Source organism: Rhamphochromis longiceps, linkage group LG22, assembly GCF_057381845.1.
Source record: "Rhamphochromis longiceps isolate RC_006_pf linkage group LG22, R_longiceps_female_GT1.1, whole genome shotgun sequence".
Classification (NCBI taxonomy): Eukaryota; Metazoa; Chordata; class Actinopteri; order Cichliformes; family Cichlidae; genus Rhamphochromis; species Rhamphochromis longiceps.
The window spans coordinates 17,900,532-17,907,501 of NC_140577.1; the positions used below are offsets into that span (position 1 = coordinate 17,900,532).

General features: G+C 41.0%; 1 long non-coding RNA gene across 2 annotated transcripts; it reads right to left on the minus strand.

Annotated features, from left to right (window-relative positions):
* Positions 1–3,378: 3,378 nt before the first annotated feature.
* Positions 3,379–5,905, minus strand: LOC146643873 (uncharacterized). Of its 2 annotated transcripts, XR_014909388.1 has the most exons (4): positions 5,769–5,905; positions 5,301–5,359; positions 3,646–5,224; positions 3,379–3,558 (listed from the first exon to the last, which is right to left on the minus strand). It is a non-coding gene; the product is annotated as an uncharacterized LOC146643873 (long non-coding RNA). The 2 variants fall into 2 exon arrangements; XR_014909387.1 differs by having other exon boundaries at positions 3,646–5,359.
* Positions 5,906–6,970: the final 1,065 nt, after the last annotated feature.

Below are 6,970 nucleotides of genomic sequence, written 5' to 3' on the forward strand. Positions count from 1 at the left end.
ATAATGAATATAATTTTCAGTGATTTTCTGTTGGGAAGTAAATGACATTCACTTTGAAGTAACCATCCACACACATTTGCCTTGTGATGTGCTATGATGATTCAGACATGCCTGTTTTCACAGACACTGCAACATGAATATGTATGAAAAGAAAACAGCCTGTTTTGACCTGAAACGTGCTTATTAAGGGAAAAAAAAAATTCCACAGCTCCCCCACGCAGTGTGTGGTCTGCGGCATTAATCAAACACAAAAAAAGGGAACATTTTTACATTTCAAATTTGCTGCATTTCAAAAGCTCTGCTGTCTGTTGGTTATGCCTTGTACAGACTAGCAGACAAAGGATTGCACAGGGCGCGATGACTCAAGTGACAAGAGGGTGGTTACAAATTCGCTCAGCTCGGAAACCCATCATTACTGGGAACATGAGAGTATCAGAGCTACACTGCAGCCAATTAAAATGTGACCTTGGGTTTTGGTGTTGGAATGGGGTACATATGAAATATGTTGCATCATATGTTGATAAACTGAAAATGTGGTGGGCAACGCGGAGTTGAGATGAGCTACTTGCAATTAGCATACCATGAAAGTGGGGGCAGCTTATTAAAGTCAAGAAAAGGTCATATTGTAAACAATTAGAGGCATACAGATACGTGCCTAAATATGCACAACCACCCGCCTCTTCACTGCGTTGCCACAAAACATGACTGAATAATGGCATTGCTGAGCAGGCTCAACATTTTTTTTTTTACATAATAATGATTTCGATTCTTGTAGATTCTTAAAATTACTGGGCAAAAGTTTTGAGTCACCCCTTATTTCATGGTATTTTATATTTTGCTAATGGGAAAGACGCACAGTGAGATCTAGCAATGAAGGCAAAAACAGTTTGTACACTCCTGATGAGACTGAAATAACCACCCTTTTCTTGTAGCACAGCATGAACTCTATTAGACATGCTTTCTTGCAGTTTCTTCAGCACAGGATTTAGGAATAGTTCTTCAGTCTTCCTGAAGGACATCCAAAGCTCTTCTTTTGTTCTGTTCTCTATCATCATGATCTCACACTTCTTCAGTGTTGAAATTGGAAGAAATTGGTGACTTGTCCGTGATAGTTAGGACAGCTAGGACAGCTAGGACAGCTAGGACAGGCTCCAGCCCCCTGGATGGAAATTTGGATTCATCACTCCTGAAAAGACATGTTGCCCATGGAGTCCAGTTCTTAGGTAATTTGGCATACCTTAGTCTTTTCTCCATGTTTCACTTCCACAAGAATGGCTTCTTGACAGTAAGTCTCCCACTGAGACCAATTCTGATGAGGTTTCAGTATACAGTAGCTGGATCAGCTGAAGAGCCAGATACATCTCTAAAATGCGGTGTCAGGTCTTTGCTGGAATTTTTTTCTATTTCTTAACGACATGACTTCCAGATAATGTTCATCTGCTATAGATAGTTTTTTAGGTTTACTGCTTCTTCTTTTATCCTCAGTTTCCTCCCTTTTTTGAAGAACTCACTGTATATCAGGATTTCAGCTAATATCACATGGGGAATCCCCTTATCTGTGCAAAAATAGAATCTAATGGCTGTCAAACTGGGTGATCTTTTCCATTTTTCACAGATTCAACTAAAGAAATGGAAAGTTTTTGCAACATGCATCTAGCAGCAAAGTGCCTGAATACAGACAACAGTCATTCAGCCCTTTGAGTAAGGTGTTATTTTTTGTTATGATCAATTCATAGGTGAGTGTTAAGTGGCTTAATAAACCAAAAAATAAGATTTGTCAGACTGGACTGGGCTGAAAAACAGCCACTTTCTAAAGATCAACTTCAGAATACCTGGAGAACTATTGCTCAATAACATTTAACTCAAAAACTACAGGAAAGTCTGAGCCCTTGAAAAGAAAAAATATAAAAAACCAAGGCGTGGCTCAAGACTTTTGCACAGCAGTGTGTGATATCTGCAGCTGGGTAGATAAAAGAAACATAAAAGGACTTCCTCATAAAATACTGTTCACGAGTCTTATCTCGTGCAAGGCGCTCAGAACAAACAGCAGTCAGATTCTATAATTACACTGCCAAACCACCATTTCTCATTTCTGCACTCTTTCCCCCTTGAAGCTGCCCATATTTGTTGCCACAGGACAGCAATTAAGAACATGTGACAGTAAAACAGGATGATTTCCCACCAGCATTAGACTGGGCAGAGGAGAACCACTGAACAGATGACTGACTTAACATCCTGATATTGGGAGGAGCAGACATCCGTATGCCACCACATGGGGAAGTGCATTGACTAATAGGCTGACATATGTATGCTTAGTGACTGTAAGCAATCTTGGTACCAGGCACTGAGTGCTGTTTGTGTGGTCAGTAAACACAGGATTCCCATTGGTGAAACGACTCAGTTACAGTGGCACAGGGCAAAAAAAGTCACTTCTCGACCTAAATAAACTTGCCTGCAGTATGTCTTTTTTTGGTTTCTTTACATCAGGAGTGGAAATCGAAAAAGTGATCTGAAATCAGAGCCTCAGTAGTTCCCCTACTGGTGATCCCATTTCTGCACCTCCTCCTGTGGCTTTAGACTTCTGGTAAAATCGCTCTGACTGCGGAGCTGACAGTAAACAAAGGTTTACCAGGAAGGCAGAGCGGATATTACCCCTCCACAAGGGCACACAAACACACATGTATACACAAATGGTATTGGTTAGTTCAGTGTTGACAGGGTTACCTTGTTGCTGAAACATCTGTTTCATCATCCTTCATATTTGACTTTCAACACAGGTGTTCCGCTTTCCTGTTGTTTTGAGGTCCATTTTTACTGACGGATAAAGCCAATCTAATTTAGATTTATACCTACATCTAGATAGACTGCTTTAAGATTCCTTTTTATAGATTCAAGTTCATTTATTTTCAGTGCATTACGTATTATTGTGTACAGGTCGATATTTTGCACAATATTTTATCAAATGGCATTTGGATTAGTTTCCATTCAGTGAGTACACCACATTAAGCTTTCACCAGCAAACCGTGGTTATGCAGGAATGCAAGCAGACTTACAGGCTCTTACAAGTTGAGCCAACACCTATTTAGCAATGCATTTGTGCAAACCAGATGACCTCTTCAAAAATCTCGAGAACCGCTGATAGACTGTCACTGTACACTATGATTAAAACGCTATTAAAAAGGTACTACACATGATTCAGATCCAGGCCTTTGCGCATTTCAGGGAGGTGTTTTTGAAAGGAGTACCACAACTGTTTGTGATCTTTATCAAAGTGTTGCTCAACGTCAAGTGAAACAGAAAATTGTGCAAACCCTGCAGATTAAACGCAAATGACATTAGTTGTCACGGTCTGGCTGGCAGACCGTGGGGATGTGGGGAAGGAGGACCCAGGCGCGGAGCTCAAAGTTCAAGCAGTGCGTTTATTTACAGAGGGTGATATCAAACAACAATAAATCCCCGTGTTTTTCCCCAGACTCCCGTGTCGTGTCCTCCAAGTGCTCTCTGCTCCCGTGTCTGCACTCCCGGTGCTCGCTGCTCCTTAAGCCTTCCACGCTCCTCCTGCGGGAAACAATAGCGGCAGCAGTCAGGACACTGAACAATGGCAGGCATACACTACACGACCAAAACCTAAACTGGGTAACTAACGTGGAGTCCCAAGCAATGATCCCGCGTCGGTGGGAGCTCCAAGACTTTCTTAAGTAGCTCCCCCGACGAGGCCTGATCAGCAGCAGGTGTGTGGCTTCGGGTGTGGCCAGTCCCCTTGCAGGGCCACACCCTCCAGGCCTGATGCCGCCTATAAACAAGTGCTCAGCCACCCACACACACACACACACATATACACAAGCACAGAGAAGGGGAAGCAACACCAAAATACACAACAATAACACAGGTCCATGACTGCCCAGGGGTCCTGGGTCGCCCAGTCCCAGGACCCTGACATTAGTGGAAAATGGAAAGGAAAAACATGCAAAAAAAGAACATTTTCAATGCACAACCCCCCTTTCCTCTTTCTTAGAATGTTGCTATTTGCTTTGGGCAAATGGGCCGCAGTTGCACAACTGTGCAGCAACCAGCGCTTTAAAACTTCACACACACTCTCGCACAGAGAAAAATGCAGTAAACAGCTTTTGGAAATTCATCCAAGGCAATTCACTGCATTTCAGAATTGCTTTTCCATTTAGTTCAATTTAACAGCCCTCAAATTAGAAACACCTCATTTTACTGCAGCGAGGCTGCTCGCACATATTCCAATGCTTTTAGTGGACTCTAACACAAGCAGACCTTAGTTTCATAACACGCCCCTGCTTAATGATCGTCAAAGCTTGTAAACGGTATAACACTGCATGATCTTAGCATTATTTGGCTTATAGATCACAACAATCTCCTCCAGCATATAAACCGCAGTTCATCCTGAAATGTGCATTGGTAAAAATCTGGTGAATTTTTCATTCTTGTACTGTGGCTTTATGATGGGTGGTCTGCTGTTGCATATTTTATTTCCAGCCTTCAGATTCACTGAGCCACTCCTACTTTTTGCTTCAAGGGATATACCCTCAGTGACCTAGGATTACTAAGCAAGAAATAAAAAGTTTATTTTCACCGCAGCTTTGGGAAAGTCCCGACACAAATCATGGAGTCTAGCATGTCTGCATCATCTAGGTTCCATGTAATGGCATTAATTGTGGTTATGATATAAATTCGGCTGTGGGGTTATTGCGCCATTCTGCAAACACTTTCAAAGACCAAGCCCAGGAAAAGGAGAAATTCATTTCACTGGAAATCCCCTGGAGACAATTACCCGATTAAGATCATAGTGTGTTATGTTCAGGAAGAAAAAAGACTCTTCTCACGTCAGTCAGATAAAATTAGCAAAAAAACCCCAAACAAACGAGCAAACAAACATAAAAAAACAGCATCATGTGTAGTACTAAAACAGGTAAAGAATTTAATTTAGCTACTGCCTTTAATTTCACACATTTTTAAGGTCCAAAAAACAAAACAAAATCAATGCTTTCTCTAGTAATTACAAGCTCATCCTCATATCCATCCTTTTACCTCTCACACTGTCCTGACCCTGGCCAGTGTAGGCAGTTTCCCACCCCAGGGCTTGGCCATAGTGCGGTGAAGCTCAGTCCCTCATGTGAAGGTCGCCCCTGATGGGCCATGTGAGCACAAGATTGCCACCTCTGGGGTTGTGAGGCTGGGCTAATTGACTGAAACCAGCCTGTGTGACAGACATTCATCATGACACAGTGACTGAACCACTGAGGGACAATAACCAAACAGAGGGATGTGGTTACCTTTTAGAGCTTCCTCAGCATGAAACTGTGGATATAGTGACTGCCTTTCAGAGGCATATCTACAAGGGGACAAAACCATAATGACAAATCCTCAGTAATTCAACAGCTGTATGCGCAGTTTAGTGTAAGGTTTTAATTTTGAATGTATAATAGCAGGTCTGTAGTTTGGTTGATGACAAGTAGGTCAAATTAGCAGCAAGACAGCTACGCTCCCCAAAAACAAACAAACCAAAAAAACAAAAACAAGTTTTTTTTAAATAAAAGAATTAATTTTTATCTGCAAAATCAACTTAAAATTGAATGATTGACTGTGAGTCAATATGTGGTTTGTAACAACTTGCACCATCACAAACAAAGTAATCACCAGAGTAATCAACAGTAATCACTTAACAAAGCTCAGAATCAAAATATGTCTTAAACAGTAAACCTCAGTTTTGCTAAATACTCAAATTATCTTTATTTCCCTACCTCCCCTCCACTTTCTGTGCTCCTTTCATCGCTGTTAGGCCATGTAAGGGCAAATCACTGCGGGTAGGTGACTGCATAAACGGTGGTTATTGTGGTGTTTAACAAGATGTCCGGGGCTGCCCGCTGACGGAGATGAGCCAGGGCAAAGCGTTGTGCAATCAATGGACTCGGTTAATTACAAAAGATCAAACACAGGCTCCATGGCAACCTCTGCCACATTTTCCAAAACAAAGACCTGGAAGGCATTCAGGATGCATGGGGGCTGTGACATGGTATTACGCATGGCTGACACATGGACGATTAGCAGTGGCCCAGTGTTTATTTCAGGGGATCGGTACACATTAGTAAAATGCAGTCATTTCTAGGGCAGTGTCAGCACACGAACAATGCTATATAGCATTAATGAAACCTGTAATAATGAACAATAACCAGACCATTGCACTGAACAGACACACACTTGTAATGCAACTCTACAGCTCAGTTATAGAGTTGGTCTCATTGGCCACAGCTCGAGTTTACACTAAGATTTCTCAATAGCTGTTGCATTTTAATTCCATTTAAAAAGGAAATTATGGTGACTACAGAATGAATCCATTAGTGACTTTGTTGAGATCCTTTTGGTGTAGTGAACATAATGTTTGTTTTTGAAAATTTTTTTGAACAGTTATCAGAGAGCCTTCTCTCAAGAAATATAACTTCCACAGTAAAACATATCTGCTGGATGTACCGGGTATTGCCACTGTGGAGACAGCTCATGAGCCTATGATGAATCATAATGACTTTGGTCATTCCTTTGAAATATCCCCTAGAGGCACTGCAAGATAACTATTTGTGGTTGTAAGAGAAATTTGTGAAGTATTAAAAGGATTTTCATGACATTAAACATAGTCAAGTTTCTTTCATGGTGATAATAAACTCTTCCATCCCTAAACATTGTTATCAGGTCAAAATCTGGCAGAATACCCACAAAATTCAGGTCACTGCTATGCAGAAAGTACTTTATCTTTAGCATTAAATAGAAAGCGTTGTCTGTCACAACATGTGGAACTAAGAAGATGTCCATAATAAAAAATAGGAAACTATGTTTTCTGCATATTGCTATTGCTATTTAATATTTTATCATCTGTGTTTGGGTCTTTACTCAATAAATGTAATGTTTCACACAATGTATCACAAAGTATGCATCAAAAAGAATCATCCAC